Source organism: Hipposideros armiger, unplaced genomic scaffold (assembly GCF_001890085.2).
Source record: "Hipposideros armiger isolate ML-2016 unplaced genomic scaffold, ASM189008v1 scaffold_69, whole genome shotgun sequence".
Lineage (NCBI taxonomy): Eukaryota > Metazoa > Chordata > Mammalia > Chiroptera > Hipposideridae > Hipposideros > Hipposideros armiger.
This window is the reverse complement of record NW_017731419.1, coordinates 2,068,746-2,086,913: the sequence shown is the minus strand read 5'-3', so window position 1 is coordinate 2,086,913 and position 18,168 is coordinate 2,068,746. Positions and strand designations below refer to the sequence as shown.

Sequence of the window (18,168 nt, the reverse complement as noted above, 5' to 3'; positions counted from 1 at the left end):
CAAGAAAAGGATTTCCCAGAGCTTGCCAATCCCAGCAGCATTGGCAGGGGCCATCTCAGTCTTTGTGCAAATCACCTGACCTGTTTGTGCCTTAGCTTCCATCATAAGACAGAACTAATTAAACTTTGTGGTGCTTTAATGAGGAGATACACGTGAGAATGCATGTGGAAAGGCAGAGTGCTATCCAACTGCCAAGTATTATAATAATTGTTCATCACTGCACCTTCAGCCTGATTGCTGTAACCCTAAGGCCTACGGCAGTGCCTCAGATGGAGTCAAGATGATAACGAGAAACATAACAGGGCATCTAGAACCAGTCAAGGGCAAGGGTGGGAAAAGTCCCTTTGTGTGTATTTCCTATGACCCTGTGGGTAACTATAACTCAATAAATGGGTTCTCAGTTATGAGGTCTGGCTGACACTCTGGCATTTCTAACTCAAGCTACATCTACCCAGTGTTAACTCTGGGCTTTGGCATCCTTCTACCTTGCCCTCAATGTGGAAAACACACACACACACACACACACACATCACTATGTGGTCCTTTTACATAATTGAATCCTTTTCTTAGGACACTGATTTCTACCCTGATTTATCCAACACACATTGATAGAGGGAAACACCTTCTGGGAAGCTTTAGATCTGAGCCAGTGACTTAACTTCTCAAGCCCAGACTCCTCCTCCTCATGTGTGAATTGTGAAGACAAGTCCACATGGCACAGTTATACAAGATGCGGCTCTCATCCCCATCCAAAGCAGGCAGAACCAATCGTGCGCACCTGTAATTACTCGAACAATGATCAGGGCAGAAGACAGTTCAAAGGGCCTGAATGCGCTGGGAGCGCCCGGGCACAGAGGCAGATAAGGTTTAGACCTTCTGCTTCAAGGTTAAGGAGTCGGTGGAGTCGCTGGATCGAGTTAGAGGACGGACGGGTGGGAGACGTGTCTGCTGGGGGAGGGGGCGCCGGCAGAGGGAGGGAGGCACATTCTCGGGCCTTAGGTTTGAGGGAGGTTCCGATTAGGCGGAGGAGTCACATTCCTTGTGGTTCACCCCCCGCAACGCCTCCGCTCTTTGGCATCCTGGGGACTCCCATCCGAGCCTGGAGCCTAGAGACTCCCGTGCTTGGCGGCTTCAAGGGCTGTGGGGGTGGGAGGGACCGGATGGGGCGCCCCGACTGTCAGGCCGGGTGATAGGTATCACTTCCTTCTTGGATTTCGCGCCCCGGGAGGAGCGCCCTTGCCTTTGCCCCCCCCGCCCCCCGGTTCTGAGAGAGCAATCCTGCCAGCCGCTGAGCCCTCTGCCCAAGTCGGACGCCCAGAGGAGCCTTCTCCCCAGATCCCACTTTCCCCAGGGGAGGGGCAGCTCCGCGCCAACGGGGAGGATGAGACCGGGCGGAGGCAGGCAGGCAGCCGGGGCTCCGGGCGGCTCCCGGGCGGGAAGGGGCAGCCCTGGGCGCGGGGCGGAGGTCCAGGATGGGAAGAGGCCCCTCATGCTCCCTCCGCCCGGGGGCTCTGCATACGGAACCCTCCGGAGGAGCTGAGCTTGGGCACCTGGGCCTCCGCGGAGCGCTCGGAGCCGGGAGCGCTCTCTCGGGTTGGGCCCTAGGGCGGCTCCCACTTAGGCTCCTGGCGGGGACTGGGCGGGGCGGGGGGGCGTGTGTCCGGCCCCGCCCCGGCCCCGCCCCCTGGAGCCGCCTGGGACGCAGGGAGGAGGAGGGCTGCTCCGCGCCAACTGCCGGCGGCGACCCGCTCCTGCACGCTCCGGGGAGGGTAAGTGCCCCGCGGCCGGGAGGCCGGGCGGGGGGCCTCGGGGTCGGGACCTCAGCCCCCGGCCCAGCCCTGACGTGTCCCCTAGGGATCAGGGTCGCTGAAAGTCGAGGGGACCTGGGGAAGCACGCCCGGCGCGGGGGCGGGGGCCCTGGCGTGACAGCTGCGAGCGGGCGGGTATTTTTAGTTTAAACCCAGCGGTTCCCTGCCGCCTGCGAAATCCCCGAGTCCTTCCGCTCCCCAACCCTGGAGGTTGGTCCCCTAAGCAAACGCCTCTAAACCCTGGGCAGCGCGTCCCTGGCGGACCAGGCGCCGTCTCCAGTCTTCGTTCTGCCTCCGCTTGGGGCGAGCTGACCTGTCAACCGCGGGCTCCCGCCGCCGCGTGTCCCAGGCCTGGGCAGTAAACACAGGCAGAAATACCCGCTCCTGGCGACCACGATCTCGCTCCGTAGTGCCTGAGAAAGCCCAGAGCTGGCGGTAGGGAGGGGAAGTCTCCTCTAGCAGGCTTGGTTTCATTCAGACACCTCCTGCTGTGCAGCTTCGGGCAAGACGCTCAGCTTCTCTGAGCCTCTTCCCGGTGCTAAAGGAGGGGGTAGTGGGAGCAAAGGTCTCCTGCAAGGCCTGAGGAAGCCCCAAATGGATGCCGACTTCTCTTAGGGTGTTCAGGTCTTGACTCCGAACAGTGGACCTGGAGGTTGTGGCCCAGTGTTCCGCCCAGGAGCAGTGAGTGAGCGCCCCGGGCAGCCCAGCGGACCTCTGCTTCAGAACGCTAAGACAGCGAGCTCCAGCTGGGATGGGGTGACCATGATGGTACTATTTTATCGCTTCGGCCCTGAAGCACTGGCCCATGGCTGCCCTGGCACCCTCTCCCAGATTCCTGGTTTCTTTCGCCTCTGAAAGGTTAATTAACTTCCTTCAGCACTAATTAGGGCCTTCTCCAGCCACGGGCTGCCAGTGGGGGAGCCCTACATGCCCAGGGGGCATGCCCCATCCCACGTGAGTGAAGGTAGGGGGTGGGGGAAAGACTGTTCTCCCAGAAACCCCGGCCCTTCTAAGTTTGGCGGGAAAGCCTCCTTCAACTACTGGGGAGGAGAGGAAACGGGCCCAGAGAGGGGGAGTGATTTACCCAGAGCCACACAGTCCAGAACAGAGCCTGACTCCCTTGAAGGGCCGACCATACCTCCTACGCAGCTGAGGCAGCCAACCAACCGGCAGCGGGGTTCAGGAACTGGAAGGAGGGAGGGGTGAGGGGCGCCAGTGCCAACAGGCTGTTTTGCTCTGTTTCCTGTAACCGTGCACAGCGGCTCTCTGACACGTGTGGGTCTGCACATTTCTCAGGCAGGACTGCACTCTGCAAGCCAGCAGCCACAGCTGTGCCAAGCCTGCTGGCCCCCCGGGCATAGTTTTCAGCCTAGAGAGGCCCCTCTGAGGGCAGCTGGAGCGGGGAGTGGACTGGGGAGGCTTATTTTTGGAACTCACGTTTTTCTGGGGATCCTGAGAAGAGGGCCCAAGGATTTGCTGGTGGCACTGAGGGGAGTGGTGGAATCCAGGCTCAGGTTTGTGCATCAGGGTGCAGACTGACCTTGGCCCCCTGTAGGCACCCTGCACTCCTTCTGTCTCCATGGGAACAACCCTCTAGCCCAGGTGCTTTGCATGTTCTGTAGCAGCTGTGGACTTGTCGGTGCCTGGGCTGCCTCTCTGCCTCTTGATGCAGAAACCTGGGGCAGGGGCAGCTGGGAGATCCTGGCTTGGCTGCATGGTGACCTCCACTCTGAGGAGGCAAGACTGGGCAGGTCAGCATAGCCTCCAAAACATCTGGAGCCCATGGAAGCCCAGTGGGCAGCGGGGCCTCTCATGTTGCCAGTTATTAGATGGGAGTGGCCACGTCGGGCTGCCTGGCTTCAGTCCTGCTGTAGCCCTTTCCTAGCTGTGTGATGGTGGGGACATCACTTCACCTTTCAGAGCTTCAATGTCCTTCCCCCTGAGAGGGGCTAACCATGGCACCTGCATCATAGGGTACCATATGCATTAAATGAGACAGTCCATGAACATCACTTTGTATGGTGTCAACACAGCACACGCGAGCGGTTGTCACAGTTTTGGGGTGCTGTGGCCTGGGTGAGACACCTGAGTTCCCTCCCTCTCAGCGCTGCCCTTTCCCTCTCTACCTTGATGTCCCCATGTCTGTTAAATGGTGGGTAGCCTTGGGTCATCTTTCTCTCTCAGAGCCCTTCCAGCACTGAAAGCTGGTCCTTGACCCAGGCAGAGATTTGAGAGGGGCCTGCAGGGGCACTCCATGTGTCCATGGGCACTTACGAAGCATTTCCTGTCTCTTACCTCCTATGATTCTGACAGCAGGCAAGGCTGCCATTGTGGGCCCATTTGCAGGGGAGGCCGCAGTGGTAGAGGCTGGATTTGAACTCAGGGGTCTACATGACACCACACAGCCTGCCCCAGACAGTACAAGGACATTATACATTGATCATCACTGAACGTTATACATTAATCACTGGGAGAACAGTCCTGACAGGATGCTGGGTATCATTCAGACATTGGCATTTGCTGGGTTCCAAACATTTTTTTCCTCTGTAACATCTAAAACTAGCCTAACTGGGTCTCCAAGAGAGGAGACTGTGGGGAGAGATAGAAGTTAGGGAAGTGTCTGTGACACTCCCCTTTCTCCCTAGCCACTGGAGGATCTTTGCCTCAGGACCTAGGGGTGGTGTCCTGTGATGGAGCAGCTGGGGAGCAGCTAGGGGACAGTCCTAGCAGCCGAAGCCTCAATTTTGTCATCTCTAAAATGGAGATCAGAGGCCCAACACCTCCCTGTGTAGTTGTTGAGAGGATAAATGAGACAATTGAGGAAGCTCATAGAGAGGGGACACACCCATAGAGAGGCATTATCATGGTTTTTATTATCCCTAATCCTCCCAGTGTAATCGTGACAATGTGGTGTGGCTTGCACCTCTGCCTGGGCTGCAGATTAGGTGGAGGGAGTCCCAGTGACCCCGAAATGCATAGAAAGACTCAGCAGAGAGCTGCTAAGGAAACAATGAAGCTCAAAACAATAATGAGTTGTTTAGCAATACATACATGAGAAGTAAAAATGATGGTGAGAGGCAAAAAGGTGGATTACCTGAAATAAAAGTCAAATATCACCATGGGTGAGGGTGTAAGGAGATTGGGATTGAGAGGGTCATGGGGCGGGGGTGGTGAGTAAGGAATTCACCTCGTAATTATTTGTAAGTACAAAGTCAGGTGCTTATCTTTGGTGGGTGAGAGGGTATAGGATCAGGGAGGAGCCTACTCCACTCTCGAGGGATCCGTTATACTCTTTTGAGTGATGGGCTCGTGGGTGTTATTTAAAAAATATTTTTATGCTTCATCATTTACAAATAGGATATGCATATATACTATGTATATATATTAATATATAATAAAATGTACAGAGTATAGAAACATTGTATATAGTCTATATATATTCCATTATATATTACATATATATATATATATATATCTCAAATCTTACCTACAAATAAAATTAAAAGATAATATGGAACATTTTCCACAAAGCTGTCTTAGAAAATCAGACTCTGCCCACAGATTCAAATGTTAATCGGGCCGGATTTAAAAAATCAAACAGACAAATCCTGTGGCATAACAGACACGATTTTTCATTGAAATGAAGTAATCCCCCTCTTTGGAAGTCATACAAGAAGATACTAACACTCTGGAGCTCAGATCCTCAACAGGAGTGTTTTTTAAATCCTGGCCTAATGATTTCTGCTTCTGAATCAGAAAATCCTGGCATGCTTGAGCTGGGAGGGACCTCAGGTCACCTGGACCAACCTGGGGATTTTATGGTGAGGGAAGTGACCTGGCCAAGGACAACATTAGGGCACACAGGTAGGGAAGACGGTTTCTTCTGGGCTGCCACACCTGCGTGACGCTCATCAGTACACCACCTGCCACACGCATGCTACTCATGTGACCAGGGCCACCGACTCCTCGGGTGGTATACCTGAGATTAAACTGATGTGATCATTTTAATTTGAAAAAGGCAGAAGAGAGCTAACACATGAGATGACTGCACATTAGCCGAACGTACATGAACGGAAACATCGTGAAAGGAAATATACAAGCAGCGCTTTCTCCTTTCCTGCAGAAAGCCCCTCAGGAGAGCCGCTGTACTCCTATGCTTTCCAGGGCAGGCTTGACACATTTACAAGTTATCAGAACGACTTAGTGTCATACCTGTTTTTCAGTTGGGGAAACAGGTTCAGAGGGGTTCAATGTCTGGCCCCAGATCACACAGCAGGTAGTGATGGAGCGGGACTTTCACCCCAAGAGGGAACTGCTTTTTAAGTGAGCTGTACTGTGAACACATCCTTCACTCTCCAGAAACTGCAACTCCTGGCAGCCCAGCCCAGCCTGGTGGGCCATGGGGACATGCCGTTGTCAAGGGTCATAGGATGGTGTCCTCTCAGCAGTCAGATCGCAAGCTGGCCCTTCAGGCCAATGGCTCCGACTGCTGTGCGTCCCTCCTTACGACGGAGCTTGCTCTGTGATGAGGGGACATCCATCCCATTTTTGAGTCCGGTGCTTTCAGGGCTCCCTTGATAACTGGCTACCTTCGCTTTGCCCAAATTAGAGGTGTTTTTCAGGCCCTCCCTCTACAGAGGTGCCTGTCGTGGGGCTCAAAGGGCGGGCATCCCAGGACTGATGCTTCAGGGGGTGGTTTTCCTGATGCACAGTGGGCACGGTACACGTGCTCACCTGGGCAGTGGAGACCTAGGGCCAGGTGCCAGCCTTGCTCTGTGTCCTGGGGCCAGTCGCAGCACAGGGAACCATTTCCCATCTGTCTGAAGGGGCTGGTGATACCTCCACTCAGGGCTGGGCATACGTGAGAACCTGAGGGGACAGAACTTTCAGAGACAGGCAATAAACCCTTACTGCGTGTGCCTGGGGAGGCTGTGTGTGTGCTGTGTTCAGGAAGTAGCTAGAAGCGACAGCTGCAGTGGACAACAAGAACGTCCGAACCAGCCGGAGCCCTAGAGATGATCTCATCCGAGCCGATCATTGTACCTGTGGGGAAACTGAGACTCCGCAAGCAGAAATGACTGGCCTGTTTCTCGGGTGCCTGGGGATTTGAGACAGTATCTTTTCGCCCCTGGGCCAGTACTCTTTTTCCTTACAGCCATCCCCGTAAACATCTGTCATCAGCAGCACACCTCGATGACAAGGGGGAGGCTGACCCTCAGGGTCAGGCCCACCTGGCCATCACCAAGGCACGGGTGGGATAGGGTGGGCCGCTGTCACTGGCTAACCTCTAATGAAGCCAAGAGTTCTATGTGGGATCTGAATTGGGCCGAGCCCCTCCCAAGTGACGTTTGCTGAAATAATACTGCAGGCTGACTCACGGGGTAGTAGCCTCTTTCCTTGTTTCAAAGAGCTTGGCCTTTCTGTGGTGATGGGAGGAGCTCGCAGTTTCACAGATGCCTTTGACCTTCACCTGGGCCAGTCTCTGTTTCCTGCCCTTTAAAATGGGTGGTTGAAATTAGGAGAGCTGTAAGGTGCCTTGAAGTCTGGAGGTCCCCTCGTCCCAGAACCACACCCTTGCAGTAGGTACAATCTGCCCATCCCCCCAGGAAGGCCCGGTCACTTAAGCAGGTGACTGACTCCCTGTCTACCTGCCAGCAATGGCTTCCTCTTGCTCTGAGGTTTAAGTCCCAAGCTCCCTGTCCCTCTACCACCTGGGCTACCTCTCTGTTTCCCCACCACCACCCCGGGGCCCCAAACCCAGCTTGACCTTTCCCATCTCCAGACCTGTGCTCCAGCTGTCACCTCTGCCCACTGTCCACCCTGGCCCCCCCCCACTGTGCTGGACAGCACCTCCTCCTAGAAGCCCTCCTCAGCTACCCCTTACAGGGCTGGTGATGTGCGTTTCCAGGTTCCCATTGCACTTCACACATGATATTGAATTCTCAGTTTTCATGACTGTGACCGTGAGGGTGGAGATACAGAATTATTCAATCTCACATCCCAGCCAGAGAGAGGTGGTTATTATTATCGTTATTATTATTTAATTAATAGGATCTTACAAACTTCAGGGTTGCTGGTGCTTACAACACCCCTGAAGGAAGTGGGACAGGGCAGATCCCAGGATGCAGAGGAGAGAGGTGGCTTCCGGATGCTGGGGAGAGAAGGTGGGACACATGTCATCTCCCTTTGTGGCCTCTTCGGGGGACTGTCCTCTTGGAGAACTGTCCATTTCCTGGGCTTTCCAGGGGCCAGCCCTGGAACTTGGAACACGCCTCGTGGCCTCTCTGGGATTCACGTCTCTCCTGAGCACACCGGGCTTTTCCGACTCGGGTCTTCCTCCTAGCGCTTCCCTCTGCCTAAAGAGTGCCTCCCCCAGACCTCTCTGTGGCTGCTGCTTCTCCCCACCCAGATCTCAGCCCATAGTCACAGCCTCCAGGGAACCTTTCTGCCCAGACAGCAGCACCCGTCCCACCCCTACCACTATGCCCGATCCTGTCACCATGTTTCACTGTCTCTCTAGCACTTACCACTACTTGAAATTATTTACTTGCAATTGAGCTTATCGTCTGTCTCCTCGACTAGAATGGGAACTCCACGAGGGCAGAGTTTTTTTCTTCCTGTCTCCAGGGCCTCGCCATAGTAACTGCTCAATACATAGTATGGAAGGAAAGAATGAATGAATGAACAAGTGAATGAATGCACATATAAATCGATGGGGTGGACGAGGTGCCACCTGACATTCCTTGACTGGTTGATCATAGTGGCCAGCATCTGTTCAGTGCGTACTGAATGTTGGCATTGCTGTAATCCCTCCCAGCATTTTCTCTCTGTACCCCCACAACCACTCAGTGAGGTGCCCTGATACTCCCGTTTCGCAGAGAGGTGGAGTAACCTGCCCTCAGCTACTTAGCAGTGAGTGCATCTGACACCAGAGCTCATGCAGTACCACCAGCCTACGCTGGCCTTTCCATGCGGGGCGTGCACTGGGCAGGATGGGGTGACTCACTCCAAGAATTCAGCCCCCTCACCAGGCATCGACTTCTTCCTCTGCCACCCCCAATGGCTCTCACACCGCCAGGCCGTTCCTCGAAGAAAATCCTTTCTGTATGGCCGGTGTCACATGGGTCCAGGAATGCCACAGGTTTTCCAGAGCGGGGCCCATCCTGGAGCGCCCCACCCTGTCCACGCTGACCACACCCTTGGTTCCAAGGAACTCCCTCTGCGGCTTGCTCACTCGCTGTCGAGAGCTTGGTGACCACAAGCTGGTGGTTGGAGGCTCGATATGAGTCAACTGCAGTTGCCAGGTTCAGTTCCTTTACTCAGCACCAGGCAGCAATTGAGCCTGGCTTCCCTAACTTACCTAGTTAGCTGTTTGCTGATTTCAAACTCAACTTGCCTCAGAAATAATTTTAGAAAACCGCTTTTAAAAAAATTCCATCTTGGGGTGTCTCTTGGCCCCCCTTCCTGCTGGGTGAAACCACCTGAATGCCTGGAAGGGAAGAGTGGCATTGCCAGGTGCCCCCGGCAGTTCCTGCTTGTTGGTGCGCCCCTTAGAGGGGGTGAGGGGGTGGGCCCGACAGTTCCTATATTTGTCCCCTACAGGAAGTGGCGGGCTTAGTCACATAGCTCCTCGCTGGAGTGACTTTGGTTTGGGAGCCAGAGAGGCACATGTCCGTGGATGGAACCTGGGCTCTTCCGCCCTAGAAGCTTCCTGCCTTGGGCAACCGCATTCCTTCAAAGTGCTGACATGGGCTGAGGTGGACAGGGAGGAGGGTGCCTGGTGGGTGGAAGGAGTCTGGCAGGTAATGTGAGTACTTTAAACAGACTGACCCTTTCTGGGGGATGATGGCTCAGAAAGAGGGAAGCTCAGAGGGCTGGGAGGGGGGCGGGCGTGCAGGAAGTACCCTTTAATTTTGTCGGAGGGCACAGTCTTTCTGGGTGTCACCTCCCTTCTCTGTAAGGTGGGGGGACCTGTGCTACACTCCTCACCATGCTGTGAGACCATGCAAACTGCAAGCCCCCCACCTGGAGCTAAGGGGTCATTAGTATTGTTAGTGTAGGCCACAGAGTAAGGTGTCACCTGTCTTCCTGTGCAAAGGACACTTAGACCGTATAGTTTGGCTGAGTTCCTCTCTGCTCCTGGGCCTGAGGTGTGGGGTTGACAGACTCGAATGCTGGAATCATACAGGTATGGGCTGGGACCCTGGTTCTGCCACCTGTGCTGTGATCTTAGCAAGTCACATAAACACCATGGGCCTGGACAGCTCACCTGTTCAGTGGGGCTGGTCCCACCTTCCCTGCAGAGTCGCTGTCAGGAGCAGATGTGATCACAGATGTACAAGGAGTTCCCAGCTCCAAGGGGTGCTTGGTCCCAGCAGTCCTGGCTCTTCCATTCCCAGCTTCTCCGAGCACCCCCCACTTTCCCAAGGCACTCCCAACCTGGGGAGGTGACCCAGTGACACTGGAGCCTTTCCGCCTCCCTCTGCCCCCAGCATTTGAAGTGTTCGAATCTGGCACAGCTGTGGGTGAGTCAGTGCTTGGCTCAGGTGTTCTTGGGCCAAGGCCTGTGCCCCGGCAGGTCCAAGGGCTGTGAGGGGCCGGAGTCTACCCAGCCAAGCCTGTCCCCCTTGGAGGACTCTTCTATTGGAGTGTATAGAGTGCAGACCACACGCCTTGATCACTCACCTCCCTCCCAAGGTCCCAACCATCCCTAATGGTCAATGTGACTTTCTCCTTTCATAGGTGACTATGGAAAGAAAGTCCATGTCACCACACTAGGCCCCTTGGTCTTACTTCCAGCCCTGAGCCTGGGGTCCTCCTCCGTATAGTTCAGGGGCTTAAACCAGGTCAGACCTCTGAGTTTGGACCCGGGGCCACTGGTAACTGGCAGGATGAGTGTGGTGCCACAGCTCAGGGTCTAGAGGGACAGCAACTTCCTTCTCCATCGTCCTCTCCATTGTCCTTTTCACCCTTCTAATCACCTGGGCCCCACCTTAGGCCAGCGGGTGAAGCGAGGCACCTGGGGCCACTTACCTGTATTTTTTAAAAGCTCCCCAGGTGATTGATGCACAGGGATGGTTGAGAACCACTGGACTTTGTCAGGATAGATAATGTCTCCATGTGGTGCTGATCTGGTTCTAACAGCTCTCTCACTATCCCTTGCCCACCTCGCGCTATGAGCAGGCCTCAGGTGTAAGCTAGCAAGGGCACCAGGTACCATTAAATAAACGGCATGTATTCCTTACGATGTTCTAAACATGGCAATTGAGCCTCACCCTGGTTTTCTATTGATTGGGTTGTCAGAAAAGTCATGATGTATTTTTTCTATGTTTTTCGTTGCAAAAATGCGTCATCACTTTTCCGACACCCCAATATTTCAGGGAAAGATGAAACGTCTCTTCTTAAAGCAAATAAGTTTAAATTTAAAAAAAAGTAAAACTAATGAGAAAAAATAATAATCCGAGTGTCCCCAGATGTGATGCACAAATGGCCAAAGTGTGAAAACATGGAACTAGATGACCTCTCAGGGCCCCTCTAGGCCTGGTGGTCCGAGGGGCACTCACTGTAGGCTGCCTAACAAGATGGAAAAATAACCCAGGACTAGTCATACCAGCTACCCAGACCCAGGGGAGAGCCAGGGTTAGCAGATGCGAGGGCGGCTGTGCGTAAAAGGGCTTCCCAGTCTGGCTTTACTCACCACCACCCCACCCCCGACAGTGCAGCTGGTTCTCTCTGTTGTAGCGCATTTGCCTGTCTCCACCTCGCCGGATCAAATCACAACAGTAACCTGGGAGGCTCCCTCTCCAGGATTCAGGGCTGTTTTCCTGGAGACATCGCTGCATAAACTTGGCAAATGCAATTACCACGATCTCAGCATCCACAGGGCCCCAGCACCCCCATTGGCACATGGGCAAACCGGGGCCATGGAGGGAAGTGAGGGTCCCACCATCCCAGGGCAGCACCCAGCAGTGCTGGCCCGGGGCCTTGATGTCTCAGATCCACAAGGGCCCCCTCTCACTGCCCCCAGATCTTAAACTCTCCAGAAGGGCAGCAAACAGAACTTGAAGTTAACAGACCCTGCCTGGCCCCGGCAGGCTTTCCTGCTTGTGTCCGGTGGCACCCACCTGTTACCAATGGAGAGCTGTCCCGTGTGCCTGCTTTCTGAGTGATTGTGTGAGGTTCCCGTTGTCTTTTAACTGGAGATGTCTTTTAGCTCAGGGTTCACACCATGACTCCTGGGGGAGGGTGGAACCCAATTGAGGATCCAGCCGTGATTCAGGCACTGTCGTGGGGGCCCTGCGTAGGTGGCTCCGACAGCATGTCCCTGACAGTGCGGGGAAGACCTCATCTTAATGGCGAATGACACCTAAAGGCCTATAAGTAAGGAAAACTTCAGAGGACAAACCCACTGAAGACACAGCTCAGGGTTTTTGGAAAACACCGCCTGCCCAGCCCATTCTGGGTATCGGGCAGAGTGTGATTTGCCGAAAGGAATACTGTGGAATCTTCTGGAATTCCCAGATCTGAAGGCAAGCTGTGCTGATAGGGCTAGGGTGAGAGTATGTCCCTTGAGCCAATAAATAGTGTTGGTCCCTGGAGCTTCTAGCACAGAGGTCGGCAAATTCTTTCTGTAAAGGGACAGATAGTGAATGTTTTTGGCTTTATGGGCCATACAGTCTCTGTGGCAATTATTCAATTCTTCCATTGTATCTAGGAAGCAGCTGAATAGACACTAACTGAATGGGTGTGGCTGTGTTTCAATAAACCTTTATGCATACTGGAATTTGAATTTCATGCAATTATCCTCTGGCACAAAATATTTTTAATTTTTTTTCAACCATTTCAAATGGTTAACGTCAGTCATTCTTAGCTGGATTGCTGGGCAGGCACCCTAGTCAAGAAGCCATCTCTGCGGTGGAAGGTGGGCCTTGCAGCTTTGAGCAAGTCACTGTTCTGATCGTTTCAGTTCTGAAGAGTGGTTCTGAAACAGGTCTCACTCTTGTGTCTGCTGATTAAAGCAGAACCTAGTCGTAATCAGCTGGTTCATTCATTCAGCAAATGTTAATAGTCTAGAGGCGAAGAGGGGAGGAAACTGGGGGAAGACTTGTCCTGTGCTGGCTGTGGAGCCACAAGCAGGTGACTTAGCCCTTCTGAGCCTCAGTTCTTTCATCTGTAGAGGCCATAATAATGGGGCCTGCCACATCCATGAAATAATCAATGCGAGACTTAGCACATACCTGGCACACAGCATCTCCCCGTGCAGGTTAGCTATTTCCTCTCACCTCGATAAAGAGTTCAGGAGTGCAGATGGTGGTGGTGGTAGGTGGGTGGGTGGGGAGGTGACCGGTTAGCTCAGTTGGTTAAAGCGTCGTGTTGATAACACCAAGGTTGCCGGTTTGATCCCCCATGGGCTACTGTGAGCTGTGCCCTCCTTTAGAGTCAACTGTGCCATTGTAGCATGAAAGCAATATGTAACCAGTGACCATGGCCGTTCCCCAATAAAAAAAATAAATAAATAAATGAAAGACTTAGCATACTTGGCACACAGCAGCTTCTCGTGCGGGTTAGCTATTTCCTCTCACCTCGATAAAGCGTTCAGGAGTGCAGGTGGGTGGCACTGCTTTATCCCTTTATCCCTGCCAGATTTTTATTTGGCATTTCACAGAGAAGGAAACACAGGGAAGTGACGGAGCTTATCCAAGGTCACAAGTTAGTAATAAATGATAGAGCTGGAAGACTGTGTGACATGAAAGACCTGGTTCTTGCCGTGTGATGCCCTTGCAAGGGACCGGAGGGGAGATTTAAACTAGTTCATCTAGGTGCTTGCCTGGGGGAGGGTTGATTTAATCATTAGCATCTTTCCCATTGGAGACAGGCTCTTGTAACTCCTCCACGCCGTGCCTCAAATTCTTGGGGAGACCAGGGTTGTTTGGAGGACCTCACAGACCTCCAGCAGCTGGGGAGGTGCCAGGCTGACAACTTTCTGTGAATATCTTCGTGAGGACTTTGTTGCTCTGAACGGAACTCTGGTTTAAAAGCCCCAGCCCGGAAACGGCCACCTGGAAAGACTTAAGTTTTTCTGAGTCCCTTTGGGAGAGAACGTCTATGGTGTCTGAGTCTCTGCAGGGCTATTGGTGAAAGCTGTAGAAAACTCTAGAAAACAGGATTCAGGGTAGCTGCTTTTGAAGAATGGAATCATCAGAGTCTTGGGAAACAAATACTGGAGGCGAGTTCCTAACTAGTTTTTGCCTTGGTTTCCCCATCTGTGTAATGGGATGAAATATCATAATTAGTTGCCCAGAGCCCAGCCCATGGTAGTTGGGTGCCTACAATGGGCTTCGCTCTGCATGCACAAAGGAAGGTGCGGGGGAAGCCTGACCTTGGATTAGAGGCTTTGGGAGATAAAGCTCAGACAAGGGACATGGTGCCGGGATTGGAGCCTGCAGCTGCTGCGGTGAGGGGCCGAGTAGGGGGAGGTGGGCTCAGCCAGTGTTTTCCACACCCCTTGCACGTGTGTGAAGACTTAACCAGAGCAGGGAGGACACGCAGACATTAGACTCACGGGTCTGCTGTCCTGTCTGTAACCTGGAGCACCTCCCTCTCGGTTACCTGAGGAAAAGCTGCTCTTGACACAAACTGCTGGACACCCAGCCCCCACCTGTGAGTGGCTGAGAAGTTGGGGTGGGAGGTGGGGGTGTCAGGAATAGGGGGCGGGTTTGAGACAGGACATGAAGGTGGAAATGGGTGTGACCAACTGTTCCCAGTTTCCTCTAGACTGAGGCGTTTCCTGGGATACGGGACTTTCAGGGTTAAAACTGGGAAAGTCCTGGGCAAACCCTGAGGAGTTGGTCACCCTAGGTGACCATCATGCCACTCTGACCATGGCTTTGGGCAGTCTGGGTCACAGGGGGACCATGTAATGGGTCAGTGCTCCCCTGGGCCTCAGGTCACCCTCAGACCTGACTGCCCCTCCTCTGTGCTCCCAGAGCCCCTGAGCAGGAAGACTCGCTGACTCTGATGTCCCCCAAGTCTGATGTCCCCCTAAAGGTAGAAACCACGCTTGGCCTCAGGCCAACCCCTGCCTTTCCCAGAGCACAGAGCATTTCATAAGTGCTGATGGATGGATGGGTGCGGGGTTGAGGGTTCCCACCTTTGTCTCCTCCATGCTGGGGCGAATCACTCAGATGCTAGTTCACACTTGGCCACTTGGCACGTGCTGTTCCTTCTCTGCATGCCTTTCCGTCTCGTGGCCCCTCCAATGTGACTCGCCGTCCCTCACCACAAGCAGAGCATCGCCCACCACTGCTGTGTCCCTCTGAGCTGGACCTTACTCTGCTCTCTCATCGGACTTCTTTGTGTATCTTTCTCCTCCATGCACTGTGCGCTCCTCAGGGGATGGTCCCAGGCTTAGCTTTCTCTCTTCTGCGCTTGGCACCTGGAGTTTCCGTAAAGATTCTCGCAGGAATGAATGAATGGCTGAACACATAGAGAGGCACTCATTCATTCACTCAACAACTCCTCGCCAAGCGCCTACTGTGTGCCAGGCATTGTCCTAGGCAGTGGGATGGGAGTAGTGGGTATGATTGGCAGCCTTTGCTCCGAGGGAACTTACATTATAGAAGGATCTGTAATCATCTAAATTCAACAAGCAGGTGAAAAGTAAACAAGACCATATGAGAAGGTCATGTGTGGTGGAAGACAATGCAAAGGTGCAAGCAGGGGCTCCCCTGCTTGCTGGCTGAGGGTGGAGGCTGCCCCTTCCTGGAGGGGAAATGGCTCAGGCCCAGCACATGGGCGTCCTTCCCAGGGAGGCTGAAGGAATGCACCTTTCCCTGGCTGGTGGCAGCCCTGCCGGAGTGTGGTCAGCTCGGGGACGGGGCTTTTGCCTTTCACGCACAGCACGTGAGCCATCAGTCCCTTCAAGGCAATCCATCAAAGCCGGCATTGTGTGTGAGGAAGAGAAAACACATTTGAGAAAGTCCAGTGTGTTTTGTGCACGGCGTGGGAAGCTGAGTGTGTGTCTGTCCCCCACGGTCCCCTGGGCTGGGAGTACAAAGAACGGGCTTACGTACATGCCGACCACCCCTCTCCCCCAGCTGGGTGCGTGACCTCTCCAGGGCAGCAGCAGGAAGGGACATGGGCTCTCCTAAGGGACTGCTGGGGGGACCTGGGAATGCTGGGTTCTCCGGTGGAAAAGGGGTGAAGCTCCCTACGGGCCCTGGCAGTGGTCCTGTCCGAGAGGGTCAAGGGGGAAGAAGGGTGACAGTGCTTGGGCAGCTTCCAAGCTCCACACACGACAATGGAGCATTGTCCTTGAGCTCGGGCCCAGACACAGGCCCCTCAGGAGGGAGGACGCAGCCTCATCGGCAGGACCGTCCTGTGCTTGGGAAACCTGTCACTCCCCAGAGCCCCAGGGGACGGCTTCTCCCTGCTGCCAGCTGTGGCTGCCGGCTGCCTCTGGTGCCGAGGTTGGGAGAGCAGGACGGCATCTCTGAGTCCACAAGGATTTTGCCCACCTCTGCTGGTAACACCCTCATGTTGCTACCCCAGTGAGCCGAGGAACAAAAGTCAGTCCCCAGGCGGGATGCCCTTGTTGTCACACAGACACATTGTAAATCTGGCGTCTCCAAGCCCTGGCAGGAACCCGCAAGTGCTAATTATAATCGGCACAGCCTGTTACCAAGAGACCTTGGGCTCCAAGAAGGTGAAGGTTCCTGGAGGGAAGGCTTCAGGGGTGCTCTAAGGCTTCCAGATACAAAGTAGGGGTTCGTGATACAGAGGACGGACTCTTCTAGATAACTCAGTGGACATCACCGTGCCCTCCAGCAAAATGGGGATGATTTTAAACCTCTTGGGTTCTGCTAAGGGACTGTTGGGGAGAGCGAGGTCGCAGGATTACTTGCAATGTGACCATGGGCAGGTTACTTAACCACTCTGAACCTTGATTATAAAAAAAAGACAATCATTCCTATTTAACAGTGGATGAGAGACCTCAATGAGCTGATGTGTACGAACACCTAGCACAGTGCCTGACACCTGGTAGGTACTTAGCAATGTCAGTTCCAAGCCATCTATCCTCTGAAAGATCCTAAAGAGCTTCCTGGAGGCAGTGGCACCAGAGCTAATGGGTAAATGCAGCCAGGCAAAGAGCAACATGGATGGAAAAGCCCCAGGGAGCCCCTGTTCCAGGGAAAGGGGGGTGGGAATGGTAGGAGGTAAGGCTGCAGCGATGGATAACGGACTTCAACTGTCCTGCGAAGCATCATTAACTTTCTTGGGTGGCAGCTGTGGAACACTGGAGGGTTTATGTCAGAAAGGGCCTTGACCCTGAGCCCTGAAATGCCCCTTTCTGAGAGGACTCTGATTCCCCTGCTTCCTGCAAGACTGGCAGATTTCTCAGGAAGGATTCGAAGCACCTGGTTCCTGGGCTCTCCGGAGCTGGGCATGCATTTGGCTCTGCAGGGCCGTGGGTCTCTCCAGGGGTTCAGGGAGTCCAGTCCCGAGAACTCGCTCCCTTCGAGCGAGAACTCCCATGTGGAATCAACCTTGCCTTCCTTGGGCTGTGCTTCTCACAGCTGGAGTGCCTTTTAATAATTAAAGGCGAGGTTCAACTCATTCTGTGTCGTTTTATAAACCAAACCTGAAAACCAAGGGAAAGCTTTTTCCTTAGCTGGAAAGGAAAGAGTGCGGGGTTTTCTATCGGCCTTGTTCCTGGTGATGACATCGGCCCAGAGTCAGCAGGATCCGACCCGTGTGGGTCCAAGAGGCGCTTCTTCACGTGGAGCCCTCACTGTGCCCCAGGCTCAGTGCCAGGCCTTTGTGTGCTTGCTGGTGCCATTGTTACCCTCACTTTACAAGCAAGGAAACCAAGGAACAGAGACGTTAATGAACCTGCCCAAGGTCACACAGCTAGTAGTAGATGGAGAAGCCAGATTCAGTCTCAGACTGTCCATACTTCAAAGTCTCTACTTTTCCTGTAGAGCATACTGTGAACACCTGGGCTTTATTAATACTACTAATTACACTCATTTGAACTTATTTTGGAAGTCTAGTAGAACGGTGAAATGTCTTGTTCTTACAATGTATGTAACTTTAAAGTCCTTAAAGTCCTTTAATTTTTAAAAACACTGTTACTACCACCTTAAGGAAATTGGACTTTAAAAAACTGATTCCACTGCTCAAGAGGGCTCTTTCCTTTTTTTTTCCATGTTTCTTCAGATCCTCATTTTTTCTGACACAGTTTCTTGCATAATTTGCACAGCAGGGACTGGCAAACTACAGCCCACTGGCCAAATGCCGCCTATTTTGATAAACAAACTTTTTGGCACGCAGGCAAGCTCATCATTTACATATTGTCTGT

The 18,168-nt window shown here is 53.5% G+C and overlaps 1 protein-coding gene across 1 annotated transcript in view; it reads left to right on the top strand.

Moving 5' to 3' along the window:
- The first annotated feature begins 1,243 nt into the window (after nt 1-1,243).
- Nucleotides 1,244-18,168, top strand: part of SYNE3 (spectrin repeat containing nuclear envelope family member 3) — a 92,115-nt gene continuing 75,190 nt past the window's right edge. The window contains exon 1 of the mRNA XM_019642490.1: nt 1,244-1,769. The gene's annotated coding sequence lies outside the window, so the exon portion shown is untranslated. The remainder of the gene's footprint in view (nt 1,770-18,168) is intronic.